Below are 21,813 nucleotides of genomic sequence, written 5' to 3'. Positions count from 1 at the left end.
CAGACAGTGCACATTTCAAGGATGCTGGGCAGGGGGGACCCCCTGTGCCATGCATGGGCAGTCCAAGGGCCACCCTGTGGCCCACCACCGAAGCCCAAGAAAAGGCTGGCAGAGAACTAGGTCTTAAGACCGCCAGCCCCTAATATAATTATATCAATTTATGGTAAAGTAGCTAGGCAGTTTGAGGCCCTGCTGACAAGGCATTACCATAAACATAAGTCAGTAGGTTAGAGTCCTGGCAGTCCTGCTCTGTCTTTCATACATCTGAGCTCAAGAACATGAGCACTATTGATAATGAATTACTATGTGGTGTAATTGTGATATGCATGGCCCAGTCCAGAGCAGTTACTTAACAACATATTGTGTTCTGAGAATAGTAATCCTTGTTTATTTCAAATACTCCATTGCAAACCAGAACACCAGGACTCCTTCCTGGATGGGTATGGATTATACAAATATAAATAACATACCATGACGTGACAACACATGGCATAACTTGTTAACCTAGTAGGTTTATAGTAGTTTTGTGGAAATCAAATTGAAGTTTGCAGTTTCTACATTTTATATAAATAAACTAAACAGAACAATTAGCAATATTTTACATCCCTTTGATGTGTAAGTGTGTGTTTGCACATGAAGAGGGTGTGATGGAGATTTGGCAAGCCCAAGACATACCTGCAAACTTTCCCGTTTCTGAGGTAACTGACAACTTCTCTCCTGGCTTTTGCATCAGATTAGTTTGAAATCTTGGTTGTTTTAAAGCCATTTAGAAACCATACTTTTCTGATATTTATCTTATTTCATGGATGTAATTGTTTTTTATCTATCCAGCTAAAGTGTTTCTCAAAGTGTGAAACATAAGGCTTTAAAATGTCACACGTAAGCACACCACAAACATAAAAATGTCACATCTAATCAAACTGATAATTAGCAGCTAAGCATCCTTTCATAACTGGCTCCACCAATCCTTCAAGCTTTTGTTTCTCTTGGGGTTGGAGTGCTCTCTGCAGCATCCTCCACTGTCCTTCATGTATTTCATGTGCCATTTCTGCCACCACCTGTGACTGAGTACTAACAGGACACCTTGTGGCAAAGTTTCCTAACAAGATTTCACCACAATAATTTAACCTCTTAGCTGCTGGGCCTTTCCCCCCCCAGTGCTGAGCCCTTTTTTGGCTATTTGGGGTAGTTTGCGCTTAGGCCTTCATAACTTTTTGTTCACATAAGCTATCCACGCCAAATTTGCGTCCTTTTTTTCCAACATCCTAGGGATTCTAATGGTACCCGGAGTTTGTGGTTTCCCCTGGAGGAGACCAAGAAAATAGCCAAAATACAGTGAAAATTACGTTTTTTCCCTGAAAATGCCATCAACAAAGGGTTTCTGGTGCTGAAATCACTATCTTCCCACCTTTCAGGAACGGGCAGACTTGAATCAGAAAACTACATTTGTCAACACAAATTTGGCATTTTACGGGGACATACCCCATTTTTACTATTTTTGGTGCTTTCAGCCTCCTTACAGTTAGTGACAAGAATGGGTGTGAAACCAATGCTGGATCCCGGAAAGCTAAACATTTCTGAAAACTAGACAAAATTCTGAATTCAGCAAAGGGTCATTTGTGTAGATCCTACAAGGTTTTCCTACAGAAAATAACATCTGAAATAAAAAAATATTGAAATTGAGCTGAAAACAACAGCCATTTTTCTTTATGTTTTACTCTGTAACTTTTTCCTGCGATGTCAGATTTCCGAAAGCAATATACCGTTTTGTCTGCTGGACTCTTCTGGTTGCGGGGATATAAAGGGCTTGTAGGTTCATCAAGAACCCTAGGTACCCAGAGCCAATAAATAAGCTGCACCCTGCAGTTGGTTTTCATTCTATACTGGGCATACAGCAATTCATTTGCTGAAATATGAAGAGTGAAAAATAGGTATCAAGAAAACCTTTGCATTTACAAAATGGGCTCAAGATAAGGTTTTGAGGAGCAGTGGTTATTTGCACATCTCTGAATTCCGGGGTGCCCATACTAGCATGTGAATTGCAGGGCATTTCTCAAATAGACGTCTTTTTTACACACTCTCTTATATTTGGAAGGAAAAAATGTAGAGAAAGATAAGGGGCAATAACACTTGTTTTGCTATTCTATGTTCCCTCAAGTCTCCCGATAAAAATGATACCTCACTTGTGTGGGTAGGCCTAGCACCCGCGACAGGAAATGCCCCAAAACACAACGTGGACACATCCCATTTTTTGACAGAATACAGAGCTGTTTTTTGCAAAGTGCCTACCTGTAGATTTTGGCCTCTAGCTCAGCCGGCACATACGAAAACCTACCAAACCTGTGCATTTTTGAAAACTAGAGACCTAGGGGAATCCAAGATGGGGTGACTTGTGGGGCTCTGACCAGGTTCTGTTACCCAGAATCCTTTGCAAACCTCAAAACGTGGCTAAAAAAACACGTTTTCCTCACATTTCAGTGACAGAAAGTTCTGGAATCTGAGAGGAGCCACAAATTTCCTTCCACCCAGCGTTCCCCAAAGTCTCCCGATAAAAATGATACCTCACTTGTGCGGGTAGGCCTAGCGCCCGCGACAGGAAATGCCCCAAAACACAACGTGGACACATCCCATTTTTTGACCGAAAACAGAGCTGTTTTTTGCAAAGTGCCTACCTGTAGATTTTGGCCTCTAGCTCAGCCGGCACATACGAAAACCTACCAAACCTGTGCATTTTTGAAAACTAGAGACCTAGGGGAATCCAAGATGGGGTGACTTGTGGGGCTCTGACCAGGTTCTGTTACCCAGAATCCTTTGCAAACCTCAAAACGTGGCTAAAAAAACATGTTTTCCTCACATTTCAGTGACAGAAAGTTCTGGAATCTGAGAGGAGCCACAAATTTCCTTCCACCCAGCGTTCCCCCAAGTCTCCAGATAAAAATGATACCTCACTTGTGTGGGTAGGCCTAGCACCCGCGACAGGAAATGCCCCAAAACACAACGTGGAAACATCCCATTTTTTGACCGAAAACAGAGCTGTTTTTTGCAAAGTGCCTACCTGTAGATTTTGGCCTCTAGCTCAGCCGGCACATAGGGAAACCTAGCAAACCAGCGCATTTTTGAAAACTAGAAACCCAGGGGAATACAAGATGAGGTGACTTGTGGGGCTCTGACCAGGTTCTGTTACCCAGAATCGTTTGCAAACCTCAAAATGTGGCTAAAATAACACGTTTTCCTCACATTTCGGTGACAGAAAGTTCTGGAATCTGAGAGGAGCCACAAATTGCCTTCCACCCAGCGTTCCCCCAAGTCTCCCGATAAAAATGATACCTAACTTGTGTGGGTAGGCCTGGTGCCCGCGACAGGAATAGATCACACAACGGTCAATGTTGGTCCTTACATGAGGCAGCTGTTGACCCTGGGGTGATCCATTCCTGACGCAGGCACTAGGTGTAGCCACTCAAGTGGGGTAGTGTTTTTATCAGGACAGGTGAGGAGTCACTGGGTGGTAGGAATTTTGTGGATCCCAGCATATTCCTGTAGTTTGTGTGACCGAAATGCGAGAAAAATAGAGTTTTTATTCAACATTTCAGCTTTGCAGGGTATTCTGGGTAAGAAAACTTTGGGGACTCCATACAAGTCACACCTCTGTGGACTCCCCCGAATGTCTAGTTTCCAGAAATGTTTGGGTTTAGTGTGTTGCTCTATATGGCCGCCGAACCCAGGACCAAAAACACAGGTGCCTGCCTTACAAAACCAGTTTGTTTTGCCATAGATAATTTTGATGTCTCCACAATACGATTTGAGTGGTGGAATTTGGGGCTGAACCAAATTGGGGAGCTCCCAAGAGAGCACTCTCTCTCTCTCTCTGCTTGCCGCCGCATTCACCTGCTCTCTGTGTTGGGCTAACCCACTATTACCCAGTTGCACAAACAGCTTGCGAAGGGACAGCAGGACTGTCCTCATCACCTCCCTCATAATGTACTGGAAGAGGAGTTATCGAATGGGATTCCTCCAACTGAAAAATCACTCCCAGAGTCTGCACCATTGTCCTATCCCTGAGATGCTGTCTCAGTCTCTGATCCTATGTCAGAGCTGTCCTCTATAACCCGAGTGCCGGCAGCAGTCATCCATCAAGATGCCATCTCTGCTATTGGCTAAACTGTTGCTCTAAAACACTAGCCTACGTAGACAGTCACAAAATCGATGGTGTGTGTAAGATACGTGCAACAGTAGAGGCCACCTTACCTGCGCTTCTTCCCTCAATCAGCACGTTCTTTCAAGACACTCAAAAAACACCTTGTCACATACCATTCATCACAGTCTTTAGCACCTCCTGCGCCCAGTCCAACAATCATTATTGGTGCTCCCACTCCCTCCTCTTCGGATTCCCTCATTACCACCCAGTAAAAGTGCCCTTCATCACTCCATAGCCACCCTCCACCCGCACATAAATTTCATTGGTATTATAGCACAGGTAATGGCTGACTTTACTAATGTACTCAGCTATTTACATAAAATACAGATTTGCTCTTTGCAGTAGGCATATAAACATTCTGCGCTTCTTTATGGCACTAAAACTGCCACTAGACAAGTCTGACCCTTTTGTAGCAGAAACATAGTCACAATACTTACTTGACTTTTTTATTGCTGCCTAAAAGCTACAGTTGAAAAGCATCATTTTAAGTATGTGTATTGCTTTGAAGACGCAAGCTGCAACTGCAAGACAACTGGCAGCAAATCTATATATATATATATACATACATATATATATCACTTTTATATGTGGGTCTGGTTTTCCTGGGGGCCGATCGCAGCCCCCAGGGAAACCACACACATATTGACAAAAGTGATATATATATGACAGCCAACCACCTGAAACTCAACTCAAGCAAAACCGAAATAATCCTCTCTGGCCCACACAAAAACACCTAGGACCCCTCATGGTGGCCCACCACGCTAGGCCCTGCACCCACCCCCGCCAACCACGCACGCAATCTCGGCATCATCCTAGACTCCTCCCTCTCGATGACCCAACAAATCAACGCTCTCACCTCCTCATGCTTCAACACACTCCGTATACTGAAAAAAACATTCAAATGGATCCCCACAGAGACCAGAAAAACTGTCACTAACGCACTCATCAGCAGCAGACTTGATTACAGAAATGCCCTCTACGCCGGCACCACTCTAAAACTCAAGCGCAAACTACAGTGCATCCAGAACTCAGCAGCACGACTCATCCTCGACCTCCCCCGAAACGAACACATCTCTCCACACCTCAAATCCCTTCACTGGCTCCCCAATTGACAAAAGGATCACCTTCAAGATCCTCATCCTCGCACACAAATGACTCCACAACAAAGGCCCTGCCTACCTCAACGAGAGTCACCTTCCACACCCCCACACGAAACCTCCACTCAGCTGACCTCTCTCTCGCCTCTGTCCCCGGCATCAAACACACCACCACCGGGGGCAGATCCTTCTCCTACCTTGCACCCAAAACCTGGAACGCCCTCCCAACCCACCTTCGCAAGACTCAAAACCTACTTCTTTTCAGGAAGGGCCTCAAAACCTGGCTTTTCGAACAGTGATCCTCCCAGCCCCTTCCCCCCCGTACCCCCACAGCGCTTTATAAATCTCTGATTGATTGATATATATATAGATCTATCTCTATATATATATCTATCTACATAGATATATCTATAGATATATCCATGTACATAGATATATCTATCTATATATATATAGATCTATATATAGATCTGTTTTTCTTTAGTTGTTGTATGGTTTCCTTGGGGGTCAAAATGGCCCCCAGGGAAACCCTACAACATCTAAAAAAAATATTGCCCCCACAAGGGGGTCGCCCTGCCCCTGTCCATTTATGCTTTAAAAAAAAAAAATATATATATCTCCTGGGGTCACCTACATTTGTTTTTCAAAAAAATATGCCCCGGGGGTGGGGGGCGAACCACTTTCAGAAGGCCTCATAAGAAAGGGGAGACTCTCCCCTTTCTTACGAGGCCTTCCTGAAACAAAGGGGCGGGTGGGGGGGTGGGTGGAGACACAGAAGCTTCCGTGTCTCCCGAGGTTATAAAAAAAATAAAAAAATAAAAAAATTCCTCGGGTGCGACGCACCAGAGGATTTATTAACCCCCTCCCTGGTGTCGGCCACTGGTCCCCGTGACCCGCACCAGGGAGGTAGTGGCTGACGCCCGCAGTGAAGGGGTTAAACTAGAGGTTGACAAAAAAATATAAATGTGACCTTGATGTTTAGTTTGGAGGACACGTCAATGCATTCTTGTGCCCCTTGTTCTCTCTTTATTATATGTCCAATAGGAAAGTGGGCAGGGCCAACACACAATAAGAAGGATCCAAGACACCCCCCCTCTGCCCCCAGTGTATTAAGTTTGATTGAAGGTGATAAAACTATGGCTGGGTGTCTTTCAGAAGAGATAGTAAAGTAATGAAAAGACCCTGAAGCCGTGCTATACTTGCACATGTTGTGCCAGCAATATAACTTGATTACTAAAGAAGGCATCTATAGGTGGCTTTCTCCATTGGTAACAGCAGATGACATTGCACGTCAGTCACTGGGTGGTGACCAAGTATCTTAACAGAAACTATGTGTTGTAGAGGCCCCCCATGTCATTTGTAAGTCTGACCAACCCCCTGCAGAAAGGGGACATACTAGGTGCTTCACACTCCCTTAGAGGTGCTGATAAATACACACATCTCCAAATTCACCCACTCTTAACCAACTATCAGGATTATATTACTTCCTCAAGACTACTGATGCTTCCTATCTCCCGAGGAATTGACTAACTAAAGTTCCCTACAAATGTTGACCTGAGGTCCTGCAAGCCCAGGCTTTGACCATTTCTAGCCCAATTAGCTTATTTGGTGTGAACAATTGGGAATATGTGGCAGATTGTACCAGATGTCCAGAAGAGCTGTATGCATGATCCCATGCACCACAAAAGCCTCTTTGAAGAAACAGTACTTGACTCCCCCGGTATTGACCTCAAACCGGTTATCATGTCGGAAACTAATGTTGGACGCCAGTGCTAAAAAGCCAAGATAGACATCATCCAAAGGGAAAACGGCATCCAAATGGAAGCATTGTACAGAGATGAGACAAGTGTCCTGGGAATGATAAACCCGCCTCCTGCTGCAAAGCGAGGATAACGCTTGTGGTCATACAGGGACTTTGTTACTTTGTATTTGCCCTCTTGTGCTGGGATGCATTCGGTCTGAATCTGCCCATGGATCACTTTGGAGACATTTGCGGTCCTAGTGACATAGGTCACCGTGGCCTCAGGGTTGACAAACACATCATCGTCACCTGCGAAAGGAGAAAGAGGTATTTAGTGTGCTTCAGGAGAATGGGCAGAAGTCCAAGGGCACATGGCATTATAATAGAAAGCACCATTTTTGTATTACAAGAAGGTGCATGGTTTTGTAACTTTACATTTTGTTTTTATGTAGCAGCCATTTTGCAAAATGAGTTCAGAGAACTCACAGCAACAGAACAGCACAGGAACAGCAAGTTAGAATCAAAAGATGCCAATTCCAAGGGGATGTAAGCTCTGGACAGTGGTCATCGTACTATGCTGTAGCATTTGTATAGCACTTCCACAGACTGAATGAACTTCTGGGTGATCAACTAAGGCTTCAAATAGATGTGGACATATGGTGCAGTGTGGATTATAGTCAGGCCTATAAGGGGCACATTTATGTAGAAATACGGTACAGGTTGTATTTATAGCAGGAGCTTTGTATGACACACTTTAGTGTCATGAGAGAAGTTTGGAGGGATGCTCCAAACAGATTGCTGCCAACATATGGTTGCACTTAACCATGAGGTGAACAGGTAGATGTAAGTAACAAAGAGTGCCAATAGTGTAAACTTATTATACTTCCATTCTCACACAACAACTGGGGAGGAAGACAATCCTTTATCTAGACTAGTTTGGGAGGTATGTAGTCTGGTCTAAGAGGAAGTTTAAGAGATTTAAAAAAATGAATATTTCAATTTAAATGTAATGTTAATTACTTTAATAATATGCAACTTAATATTGTGAAATGTACAGTATATGTATTTAAACATTAATGAATTTTGTAAATAGTAAAACATTTTTCATATTTACCTTTACTTCAAAAGCTTTTTAAATATTGGCTAATTAAATTATAAAAATAGAATAAATGTATACTATTTCTGATATATGAATTTATAACCTTTGTATATTTACATGTGATAGGTTTAGTTAAACAAAATGTTTACACATTTCCAAGGTTTCTGCCCAATAGCAAAGTAGTGGCAGCATTGTCCCCGGCTCGCAATTGAGCCAGCGGCAATGCTGCGGCTACAGGGGGTACCACAGCAGACAGTGAGCACTGCCCAAGTGCATGGGCAGTGCAGGGGCCCCCTTGTGGCTCCCTGCATCTTTTCTCTGCCAGCCTTTTCATGGCCGTGATACTGCCATGAAAAGGCTGGGCAGTGACAGGGCCATGAAAAGGCTGGTGGAGAACCAGGTCATAAAGAGCGTGGTGGTACTGCAAGCAGCGCCGCCCTGGCTGTTTCCAACTTCTGCCACTGTCAGCCCGTTGTGATCACCGATCCCAGTGGTGTTGGCAGGACCCTGGCAGTCTGACCGCCAGGATCGTAATGTGGCGGTCGAACCGCTACAGCAGCGGCAGTCCTGACCGCCACCACGAGGCTGGCGGTCTCAAGACTGCCAGCCTCGTAAACAGGCCCTTAATGTCATTATTTCAATTTAGGGTAAAGTAGCTAGGCAGTTTGAGCCCCTGCCGACAAGACATTACTGTAATCTTCAGTCAACAGGTTACAGTCCTGCTCCGTCTTTCATCCATCTGAGCTCAACAGAATAATTGCTATTGATAATGAGTTACTATGCAGTGTAATTGTGATATGCATGGCCCAATCTAGAGTAGTTATTTAACAACAGATTGTATTTTGAGCATTGTAATCCTTGTTCATTACAATTGCCCTATTGCAAGCCAGGACACCAGGACTCCTTCCCGGGTGGGTACGCGTGTACAAATATATATAATATACGATGACATGGCAAGATATGGCATAGGTTACAGTGTTTTTGTGGATAAGAAAATGAAATCTGCAGCTTCTAAATTTTATAAAAATAAACTAAACAGGACAATTAGCAATATTTTACATCCCTTTGAAATGTATGTGTGTGCGCACATGAATAGGGCGTGATTGAGGCTTGGCAAACCCATGATACACCTGAAAAATGTCCCATTTCTGAGGTAACGGACAACGTCTCTCCTGGCTTTTTAATCAGATCAGTTTGAAATCTTGGTTGTTTTAAAGCCATTTAGAAAGAAAATTAGTTATTTACCTGTAACTGCAGTTATCTAGTATTGGTATCTTTCAAAGATTCACATGCTTGAATCCTTCCCTGTCGTCAAAGTGGAAGTTCCAAAGTATAACAGAAACATGTATTCAACAACCACATAGGCTACAATGGAAGTAGGCCTTGAATCTGCAATTCTATCTATGTCCTTTTATAAAAAAATGGACCAAACCTGAATCATTACCAATCAGGCAACAGCACCCTCTAAAACACTCCCAAGAGAGGCTCTCTCCCTCAGATTTTCAGCACTAGAGTGAGTTATCCATCCTGAGTCCATCAAAGGAGCCTCCAAGTGGAGGAGGTTGGGTCACATCTGAATCTATGAAAGATACCAATACTGGATAACTACAGTTACAGGTAAGTAACTATTTTTCTTATCCAGTATTGGATCTTTCATAGATTCACATGTTTGAATCAGAATAAATAACAGTGTTAACAATGTAGATTTTCAAAATCTTAGTGGATGGTGGGTATAAGAGAATAAGATATATATATATATAAATATATATATATATATATATATATACAGTCAAACAATATATTATAACTATATTGTGTATTTACACAAACATAGAAATGTACTCATAGATATTAGACTGGATAATAACATATATGTAACCTGTATTAGAAATAAATTCTCTATTACAATAGAGGCTCAACTTACTGGAACAGATGCATCCCTTCTGTGTGTGGACTGGAGGCAGTAGTGCTTTGTAAACAAGAGGGTGCTCTTCTAGGTAGCAGCATGGCATATCTGCTCTAGCGAAACTCCAGCAAACACAGCAGCGGAGGTAGATACTGCCCTTGTTGAATGTGCTCTAGGTTGTCTTGCTAGAGGTTTTCCTGCTGTGGAATGACAAAACTGGATAGTTGCTGATAGCTATCTTGCTATTGTTGCTTTTGTGACTGCAGTGCCTTGTCGTCCAGTTCCACAGGACAGTAATAATGGCTCAGACTTGCACATGTTTTTAATGCGTTGGAGATAGAACTTACAGCATCTCTTAACATCCAAAGGTGGTGTTGGACATGGGAAGATATGTACGGAGAATAACTGGTTGATTGAGATGAAATTGAGATTGAACTTTAGGAATTAATTTTGGATTTGTCCTGAGAATAACAAAATCCTCTATGAAGCATAGAAAAGGTTTTGCCATAGTGAAAGCTTGGATTTCACAGACTCACTCTTCCAGTGGAAGTGATCACTAGTAAGAAGGCTACCTTCCACATAAGAAACTTCAGGTCAGCTTTGTAAATAGGTTCAAACGGGGTTTTCATTAATTGTGAAAACAATATCAAGGTGTCATTCTGGAGGGGGTGCCATTACTGAAAGAAAAACCCTGAATAAACCTCTCATGAATTGTTTAATTAGTTGTGATGAACAAAGAGAAACTGCGTCTGAAGAATGACTATATGTAGAAATAGCTGCCAAATGTACTTTCACTGAGGAATGTACCAGCTCAGACTTTGCTAGCATTAGCAGATATAGGGGGTCATTACAACATTGGCGGTAAAAGCTGCTTACCGCCATGCAGAAGACCGCCAACACACCGCCGCGGAATTCTGCCACAGCTATCATGACCCACATCTCGGAACCCGCCAAAATTCAGACACCCACACAAGCCCGCCACACCAAAGGTCAGTGATAAACTGGCGAAAACAAAACCGACACCGTCACGCCAACAGAAATACGTCCACACTATCACAACACACGAATCCATGCAGCGGTCTTTCCACCGCAGTATTCCATTGGCGGTACACACCGCTGCGCTCAAAATACACACACTCTTACAAAACACTGCCACATTGGACAATTCGAAATACACACACACACCTGATACACATACACACACCACTCCCACACACCCAATACAATATAAAACACACATCCACATCACCCACAAACCCCTACTACCAAAAATCGAGAACGAAGTCAGAGAGAGACACCACCAGCAAGTACAACAGCATCCACAGGCACATAACACCATCACCCCCACAACTTCCACGCACCTCACACAACACACCACTACATATCACCACACTTATCACCACACACACCACCCCACACACCACCTACTCCACCCCATGACACGGCAAACACAGTCCAGGTTCTCAAAGGAGGAGCTCAGGGTCATGGTGGAGGAAATCGTCTGGGTAGAGCCACAGCTATTTGGAGCACAGGTGCAGCACACCTCAATTGCCAGGAAAATGGAGCTATGACGAATAGTCGACAGGGTCAACGCAGTGGGACAACACCCAAGAAATCGGGAGGACATCAGGAAAAGGTGGAACGACCTACGGGGGAAGGTGCGTTCTGTGGTCTCAAGACACCACCAGGCGGTTCAGCGGACTGGCGGCGGACCCCCACCTCCTCACCCACAACTAACAACATGGGAGGAGCAGGTCTTGGCGATTCTGCATCCTGAGGGCCTCGCAGGTTGTTGGTGGAGGAATGGACTCTGGTAAGTCAAATCTGAACTATTGCATCCCCCACCCTACCTGCATGCTATCACATACCCCCACCCTCGCCCTCACCCCTATCACTCCAACTCCTCACAAATGTCCTAATATCACAAACCACACATCCCAACACCAAGCCCTGCATGCAACAACAAAGCATGGACACCCATCACTAAAGCATGCCCACTGCACATACCCATACACCCCCCTAAACCATCATCACACAAGCTCCCACACAGGAATGCCAGCACTGGGGTACACAGTCACCCACCCATTGCACACCATGCCACACACAGAAGCAATAATCATGCCTTTACACCCCTGCAGGACCACTACCCAACGTCACCAGACAGGAGGGTCCAGACATGTCCACTCCACCCACAGAAGAGGCCCACAGTGATGACAGCACCTCTGTCCAACTGGATCTAGATGACCAGCCCTCACACAGGCACAGGCCACCACAGACCTTCCCCCTCTGGAAACACCAGCACAGCACCCACCCAGCAGGCCCATACCTCTGTCCCCAGGACACGTCAATCAGCAGTGTGTCCACCACTACAGGGAACCCAGGATAACCCACCACCCCAACAACAGGGACCTGGGGGCAATGGCAGTTGGCACACGGTCCAGGGGACGGAGGCCCAGGAACACGGAGAACTGAGAGGGCTGCTGTGCGACAGGGGACGGACAGGCCAAGGGAACCCACTCTCCACGAGGCCCTCTCCTCCATCATGGGAGCATACCACCACTCCCAGGAGACGATGGCAACGGTACTGGCCAAGTTTCAGGAGACCCAGCGTCTGCAGGAGTAATAGTATATGGGCTTCAGGGGGGAACTCAGAACCATCAGCTCCACCCTGGACACCATCGTAGGGGTGCTGAAGGAAGTACTCAACACCAGGAGGGACACTGTGGTACTCCAAGGGGCCCCTGACACTAGCATGGACGATGAACTGCCCACCACCTCCACCGGCGTAAGTGGACAGGACGCCCCGCCACAAGACCACCACACCAGCACCCCACCCCCTGCAGAGGGAGAACCACCCAGCAAACGGTCCCTGAGATCCAGGAACAAGACAGAGCACGATGCCAAGACCCCTGCCAAGAAATGAGACCACCCTGATTGTCATCCCACTGTCCCACTTTGACACCCTGTCCATAATTAAACTGCCCCATATGGCAATGCACCTGTGAGACTATTAAACTGGACTCTGCCATGGACACTCCTCCGCCATCACCCCTCACCATTTACTTTCCCCTCCAATACTGAGCACTTAAATAAACACACTTAAAGCACAAAACAATCTGGAGTCTATCTGTGATTTCGAAATAGTGTATTTGCAATTACAGTGACAAAATGTTCTTGAAATAGTAATGTCAACATACCTTTGTCACACACCTCTAGTCCATGAGGAATCTAAGCAGATGACACACGTTGGGGCCCACATCTGTGAAACCGTAAGGGAAAGTGACAACTCAGTGACCATACACTGGGTGAAAACGACAGACAGTAGAGAGGTAGTAGTGTAAAAGTACATGTAGTAGGCAGGAATGTATTCTCACCTGTGTTTCACTGGAAATATTGCTGGATCGCTGAGTCCCTGTTCTGTATGTCTTCTTCCTCTGCTTCATCCTCATCACTGTCCACAGGGTCCACAGCTGCAACAACCCCGCCATCTGGACCATCCTCCTGCAAAAAAGGCACCTGTCGTCGCAAAGCCAAGTTGTGAAGCATACAGCAGGCCCTCGATGATCTGGCACACCTTCTTTGGTGAGTAGAATAGGGATCCACCTGTCATATGCAGGCACCTGAACCTGGCCTTCAGGAGGCCGAAGGTCCGCTCAATCACCCGCCTAGTTCGCCCATGGGCCTCATTGTAGCGTTCCTCTGCCCTGGTCCTGGGATTCCTCACTGGGGTCAGTAGCCATGACAGGTTGGGGTAACCAGAGTCACCTGCAAATGGCAAGGGACAACTGTTAGACACACACTAACCTGTAGGGATAACCCCAGACAACCATTCCCACTGTCTTGCTTCCAGGGGCTCACCTAATAGCAACACAGGGCCTCTCGAGTTGACCCATCGCATAAGGGATGCTGCTATTCCGCAGGATGTAGGAGTCATGCACTGAGCTAGGGAACATGGCACTCACATGGGAGATGTACTGGTCTGCCAAACATACCACCTGCACATTAATGGAATGATAACTCTTCCGGTTTCTGTACACCTGTTCACTCCTGTGGGGGGGGACCAAAGCCACATGGGTCCCATCAAAGGCACCTATGATGTTGGGGATATGTCCAAGGGCATAGAAGTCACCTTTCACTGTAGGAAAATCCTCCACCTGAGGGAAAACGATGTAGCTCCGCATGTGTTTCAGCAGGGCAGACAACACTCTGGACAATACGTTGGAAAACATAGGCTGGGACATCCCTGATGCCATGGCCACAGTTGTTTGAAATGACCCACTTGCAAGGAAATGGAGCACTGATAGCACCTGCACTTGAGGGGGGATTCCTGTGGGATGGCGGATTGCTAACATCAGGTCTGGCTCCAACTGGGTACACAGTTCCTGGCTTGTGGCACGGTCAAACCTGTAGGTGATTATCAAATTTCTTTCCTCCATTGTCGACAGGTCCACCAGCGGTTGGTACACCGGAGGATTCCGCCATCTCCTCACATGTCCCAGCGGAAGGTGCCTATGAAGGACAACAGCAAGCACAGAGTCAACCAACTCAGAGGTACGTACCCACAGATTACACAGAACACAAATCATAATCCGAAAAGTGGCCTGTATGTTTTTTGAGAGTACGTCTAGGTATGTGTGACGCAGTTGAAAATGAGGCCATGTGGGCCCCTGAAATGGCGGCTGCCTGACCTCTAAAGTGGGACAATGGGATGTGAGGTAACTGCGCTGGCGTTGTACACCGTCGCGGTAGGCGGTCGGAGACCGTGGCGCAATGCTGCATTGGTTAACATTGGACCCTATGGGTCCCAGGAGCCAATGACGATGTACGCCGGCGGTGATGGTACGCACCTCCGCGACGTGACCGCCATTTTCTATCACTTTAATCACTCGATACCTGATCTTCGACAGGAGAGGACCTACACTGCAAGTGCTGCTGTGACCTCAGTCTGGAAGAGACAATGGCTTGTGCGTCTGGGGAAAGGTCCCCTGCCTTCACATCGGAGGAGTTGGAGAAGCTCGTTGATGGGGTCCTCCCCCAGTACACGCTACTCTACGGTCCTCCAGACCAACAGGTAAGTACACAGGGAGCATATTGTATGGGCTATGTCTGTGTGGAGAGGGCTGGATGTTAGAAGGAAGGGGGCTGAGTGCTGCGTGCATGTAAGACGGTGAGTGCATGTGCCACATGGCAAGGGTAGGGATGGGGGCCACTCACTTTGATGGTGCAGTTGGTAATGACTTCTCTTCTTCCCCTGTACATTTCATGTAGGTCAGCGCCCACCAGAAGAAGGATATTTGGCGTGCCATCTCCAAGGATGTCCGGACCCTGGGGGTCTACCACAGACGGAGCACCCACTGCTGGAAAAGATGGGAAGACATTCGCCGCTGGAGCAAGAAGACGGCGGAGGCTCAGCTGGGGATGGCTTCCAAACGTGGGAGGGGTGCCCGTCGAACCATGACCCCCCTGATGTTCAGGATCCTGGCGGGCCTACCCGGAGTTGGATGGGCGCTTGAGGGCATCACAGCAGACACAAGGGGGTGAGTACACTCTCTTTCAGCTGACATTGCGTGCAGTGGAGTTGTCTGGGTGGGGGAGGAGGGCTGTGGGTTTCCCTAGGCCAGGGTGAGTTCCGTAGGCAAGGCCCCTCCGTAAGGCATGGCCCTGTGGCCCCCCACCCCACCTCTGTAGCGTGCCAAGTACAGCTATTCATGCCCCTGTGTCATCTATGTGTGCAGATGTCGTCCATAGCCTTGTAGGCCAATTCCAAGGAATTACACTGTAGAGCCCAAGTGCGCAGCGTAGTGCAGGGGGCTTCTGTGTCTGTCTTGTCCGCCAACAGTAGCGGTAATCCATGCACTCAACATGTCTTTATTCTGTTTCCCCCCCCACCATTTTGTGGTTTCCCTGTTCTTGTTTGCATTAGCATCATCAGGCGGAGGAGCAGTGGCACCGGAGCACGAGCGAGCTGCATCCCACATGGCCATGGAGGGCCACACTACGGACTCTGAATTCACCAGTGGGACGGAGGGCGAGGGGAGCTCCACGGCGGGGACAGGAGCTGACACCAGCGGCATGGACTCGTCCTCTGATGGGAGCTCCCTTGTGGTGGCAACAACATCTGTGCCCCCCGCATCTACAGGTACAGCCGCCACCCCCCCCTACCAGCACCGCCCTCCCAGCAGCCCCTCAGCCTTCGCCCCGTGCCCACTCACTCAGGAGGGTGGGCATCACCTTCGCCCCAGGCACCTCAGGCCCTGCCCCAGTCACCCCTGCTGCCCTCAGTGAGGAGGCCATTGACCTCCTCAGGTCCCTCAATGTTGGGCAGTCTACCATTTTGAATGCCATCCAGGGTGTAGAAAGGCAGTTGCAACAAACTAATGCATTCCTAGAGGCCATTCATTCTGGTCAGGCGGCCCTTCACCGAGCCTTTCAAACTCTGGCAGCCATTGTCCCGTGTCTAGCCTCCCCCCTCCAACTTTCTCCACCCAGACCCAATCCCCTGTACCTCTGCCTATACCAAGCACTCCATCAGACCAGCCTGCACACACCTCACCACACAAGGGAAGCTCAGGCAAACATAAGCACCACACATCCCACAAGCATCACACACATGCAGACACACCAACATCCACTGCCTCCACTGTGTCCCCCTCCTCCTCGTCAACCTCCCGGTCTCGTCTACACACACACCTGCATGCACTGCCTCTTCAGCCACTATGTCCCTCACCAGCACACCCACCAGCACACCCCGCTCACGTGCAATCACCACCCCCACTACCATTCACACGTCCCGTGTCCTCTCCCACTGTGCCTGTGACGCCCCCTACCAAGATACACAAACGCAGCCACACACCCACCCAACGGCCATCCACCTCACGACTGTGGCTCAATGGGCAGAGATCTGGCTCAAGACCAGGGTTCAAGTCCCGCTTCGGCAGGTCTTGGGCCCAATTCCCCTTGACCAGATAATTCTCGCCTCGGTGCCTAATCTAATTCATGGGTCCCACTCTGCAACTCTGGGCAATAGCTTGCTTAATCTCCACAACGGCCCCAACAGCGCTTGGATGCCTGGCTTCACCCTGGGGGTGCTCAGGAGTGGGCGCCTCACAGGGAAAAGCCAGGAGGGGTTCCATAGCGGTATGAGTACAGCGCCTTGAGACCCTAACGGGTGAGTAGTGCGCTATACAAGTGCTAATTTACATTACACGACAGCCTCCAGCGCATGCACCTGCACCCAAAGTCACCAAACGTACACCTCCTACTACCACCACCTCTTCCGCCACTCCCAAACCCCCTCCAGCTACCCGTCCCAGTGTGTCCAAAAAACTTTTCATGTCCAGCCTTGACCTTTTTCCCACACCTCCCCCACCCCGTCCATCTCATAGGTCCCGAACTAGCCTCTCAGCCTCAACATCTCCGGGACCAGTGGTGCCTGTAGCCACAGGTATGTGGAGTGCACCAGCCACCAGGACAGCCAGTGTGGCACGGAGCCACAGCACAGCCAGTCCCCCCCGTGAAGCATCAGAAGTTGGCCAGTGCCCAGTGGGAGAGGGGGAAGACTCCAGCCACCAAAGCCGCTCCCAGGGGTCCCGGTGGGAATGTGGACTCAGCTGTGACACCTCCCAAGGTGGTGAAGGGCCACAAGAAACACGCAAGCCCCAGCCCAGCTGCCCAGGAGGCCACCGCCAGCCCCAGCCCAGCTTCCCAGGAGGACATCGCCAGCCCCAGCCCAGCTGCCCAGGAGGACACCGCCAGCCCCAGCCCAGCTGCCCAGGAGGCCACCGCCAGCCCCAGCCCAGCTGCCCAGGAGGCCACCGCCAGCCCCAGCCCAGTTGGGCCATTAAGGACCGCCAGCACAAGCCCTGTTGGGCCATGAAGGACCGCCAGCACAAGCCCCGTTGGGCCATGAAGGAACGCCAGCACAAGCCCCGTTGGGCCATGAAGGACCGCCAGCACAAGCCCCGTTGGGCCATTAAGGACCGCCAGTACAAGCCCCGCTGGGCCATGAAGGACCACCAGCACAAGTCCTGCTGGGCCATGAAGGACCGCCAGCACAAGCCCCGCTGAACAGGGCAGCGCCAACTCAAGCACCGCTGAACAGGGCAGCGCCAACTCAAGCACCGCTGAACAGGGCGCCGCCAACTCAAGCACCGCTGAACAGGGCACTGCCAAATCAAGCACCGCTGCACAGGGCACCGCCAACTCAAGCACCACTGAACAGGGCCCCACCAACTCAAGCACCGCTAGCCCATGAGCGGCAGGGGCATTGACGCAACTGGGACCGACACGGGGTAAGTGATGCACTCTGGGCGCCAGTCCCCCTCCAGAACCAGTGGAGACATGCATCCACTCCGTCTGTCTTTAACAGGATGAAGCACTCTGGGCACTAGTCCCCCTCCAGAGCCAGTGGAGACATCCATCCACTCTGTCTGCCCTTAACTGGATGAAGTACTCTGGGCACCAATCCCCCTCCAGAACCAGTGGAGACTTATCAACTTGAGAGACTGTGGCTTTGCATTCCCCAGGATGGAACAGTGCACCGCCAACTCAAGCACCGCTAGCCCATGAGCGGCAGGGGCACTGACGCAACTGGGACCGTCACGGGGTAAGTGATGCACTCTGGGCGCCAGTCCCCCTCCAGAACCAGTGGAGACATGCATCCACTCCGTCTGTCCTTAACAGGATGAAGCACTCTGGGCACCAGTCCCCCTCCAGAACCAGTGGAGACATGCATCCACTCCGTCTGTCCTTCACAGGATGAAGCACTCTGGGCACCAGTCCCCCTCCAGAACCAGTGGAGACATCCATCCACTCTGTCTGTCCTTAACTGGATAAAGTACTCTGGGCACCAGTCCCCCTCCAGAACCAGTGGAGACTTATCAACTTGAGAGACTGTGGCTTTGCACTCCCCAGGATGGAACAGTGGGCACATCACCCACTTTAGAGACTTGAGAGACTGTGGCTTTGCACTCCCCAGGATGGAACAGTGGGCAAACCACCCACTGTAGAGACTTGAGAGACTGTGGCTTTGCACTCCCCAGGATTGAACAGTGGGCAAACCACCCACTGGAGAGACTTGAGAGACTGTGGCTTTGCACTCCCCAGGATTGAACAGTGGGCATTGAGCCCCCTCGTGGATCTGGTGTCGTGCACTCATCCGGCTGAGGTGCCCCTGCTTCCCTTCCCCCTGAGGTGCCTGTTGTATTTCTATCTGATGTCCCTGCAGTGATCTCTCTGTTTTGATCTGGTATCGAGTGTGGGCCTCGCCCATGCATTTTGGGCCCAGTGGTCCACGGACTATAAATGGTGCAATACCTGGACTTGTATTATTGGTGTATATATTTGTTTATAGTGTATATATTTTTTATAATACTGTATTTTAATAGATTACAATGGTTACAATCATTTCCTTTGGTCTTTGCATTCTTCCGGGGGGTTTGGGGGTGTAACTATGATGTATAGATATGTATTGGTGTGTGTGTTGTAGTGGGTGAGGGTGGGGGTGTTGCGTGTGTGTGTCCCTGTTTTTTCCCTCCCCCTCCCCTATGTCATAGGTGCAGTACTCACCGTGCTCTTCACCGCCGCCGTTCGTGATCCTGGTACAGGAGCAGGAAGACTATCGCAGGTAGGGTTTGGAGTTCCGGGTCCATGATGTCCTCGTGGAGTGTGTAGAGGTGAGCTTTTTCCCTTCGAAATTCCTGTTTCCGCCGTATTTTTATCCGCGGTGAATCCGCCCCGGAAAAGGTGGCGGATTGGCCTGTTATGATACTGTGGGTAGTACATTGTCTTCCGCCTGTCTGTTGGCGGTGACTGCCGCGCTGTTTGTTTGTACCGCTGTGGCGGTCGGAGTGTTAAAGTGGCTGTCTTTGTTGGCGGTTTTCGCCACAGTCATGATTCCAATTTTTTTACCGCCGCTTTAACACCGACCGCCAGGGTTGTAATGACCACCATAATATTTGTTCCAGAGAAATCTCATGTCGGCGCAAGTTATTTTGGTGACACCAATAAAAAAACTGCTTCCATTTCAATCTATATGTTTTGTTTGTGCTGTCTGCTCTCACTTTAGAGAGTATAGGGGTCATTCTGACCCTGGCGGTCCAAGACCGCCAGGGCCACGGATGACAGAAGCACCGCCAACAGGCTGGCGGTGCTTCCCTGCCCATTCCGACCGCGGCGTTAAAGCCGCGGTCAGAAAACCGGGGCCGGCGGTTTCCCGGCGGTTTTCCCCCGGCTGGGCGAATCCTCCATGGCGGCGCTGCAAGCAGCGCCGCCATGGGGATTCTGACCCCCTTCCCGCCAGCCTGTTTCTGGCGGTTTTCACCGCCAGGAACAGGCTGGCTGGAACGGGTATCCTGGGCACCCTGCACTGCCCATGCCACTGGCATGGGCAGTGCAGGGGCCCCCTAACAGGGCCCCAGTATGCTTTTCACTGTCTGCCTAGCAGACAGTAAAAAGCGCGACGGGTGCAACTGCACCCGTCGCACACCTGCAACACCGCCGGCTCCATTCGGAGCCGGCTTCAGTGTTACAGGCCTCTTTCCCGCTGGGCCGGCGGGCGCTATATTGGCTAGCGCCCGCCGGCCCAGTGGGAAAGTCAGAATGGCCCCAGTGGTCTTTCGACTGCGGAGCGGCCATATGGCGGTTCCCGCCAGGCGGGCGACGACCGCCGCCCGCCGGGGTCGGAATGACCCCCTATGTCTCTACATTCTGGAGTGATCTTCAGATGCCTGAACTCAAACAATTCAGGAGCGATGTGTGCAAGTGCAGTGATATCGGATCTGGATAAAATATTTGCCCCTGGTGCATTGATAGAAGCGTTGGAGTTAGTGGGAGACATATTGGCGGGGCTTCCAACATCAGGAGAAGTTCTGTGTACCAGAACTGCCTGGGCCATTTGGGAGCAATTAGTATTAGACAACATGTTTCTACCTTAATCTTGGCGATGACTTTGGGAATTAGCAGGATGGGGGGAAAGCATATGCATAGATCACGGACCATCGCATCGAAAGGATGTTCCCCTAACACCCTGGAAGGGGATATCGACTTATGTAAAATTTAGTATTCCTCTTCATTGCGAAAAGATCCAGTGTTGGCCTTTCCCATGTTACAAATATTTTGTCTAGTTGAATTTGATTCAGCTCCAATTAGTAACAATCGCTCTTGGCTCTGCTGAGGAGTGTATCTGATAACATGTTGTGCACTCCTGAGACGTGTTTGATCTTTAAGGAGATGTTGTGGCGGGTTAGCCAGTTCCATAGATCCTAGGATTTTTTGTGAGAGTGTTACAGACTTTGGGGCATATGTACAAACACGTTTTCCCATAGACACAGAATGGGTAAAACCCTTTTATACATCTGGGCCTTTGTGCCTCCCTGCTTGTTGATATAATACATGCTGGCCGTGTTGTCTGTCCGTACCTGCCCTTGAGAGCCTTCTATCCTAGGAAGAAAAGCTTGCAATGTGAGGAAGATGGCTGTGAGTTCCAAGCTGTTGATATGCATTAGCTTCTGGTGGTTTGGCTACTTTCCTTTGATTTGTAGATCCTGGAGGTGACCTCCCCATCCTTCCACTGATGCATCCGTTGTAACTGTAAACTCTGGTGGTTTCTCTGTAAATTACAAAGTGTGCCCATAAGTTACTTTGTCCAACACCCATTGGTCCGAGGTGATAGTTTTCCAAATGCCCCTATACTTGGTGACGGAGAGCTTGAGCAGTTGGTACTTGGGTTGAGTCATTGTTCGCGTTCTGTGTCTCTGGCCTGATGTGAGGATATCC

The 21,813-nt window shown here is 48.9% G+C and overlaps 1 pseudogene; it reads right to left on the bottom strand.

The window, feature by feature from the left end:
- Positions 1-6,888: 6,888 nt before the first annotated feature.
- The window catches only part of LOC138267274 (beta-1,3-galactosyltransferase 5-like), a 64,611-nt pseudogene continuing 49,686 nt past the window's right edge, over positions 6,889-21,813 (bottom strand).

Source organism: Pleurodeles waltl, chromosome 12, assembly GCF_031143425.1.
Source record: "Pleurodeles waltl isolate 20211129_DDA chromosome 12, aPleWal1.hap1.20221129, whole genome shotgun sequence".
Taxonomy (NCBI): Eukaryota; Metazoa; Chordata; class Amphibia; order Caudata; family Salamandridae; genus Pleurodeles; species Pleurodeles waltl.
This window is presented reverse-complemented; position numbering and strand designations above follow the sequence as displayed.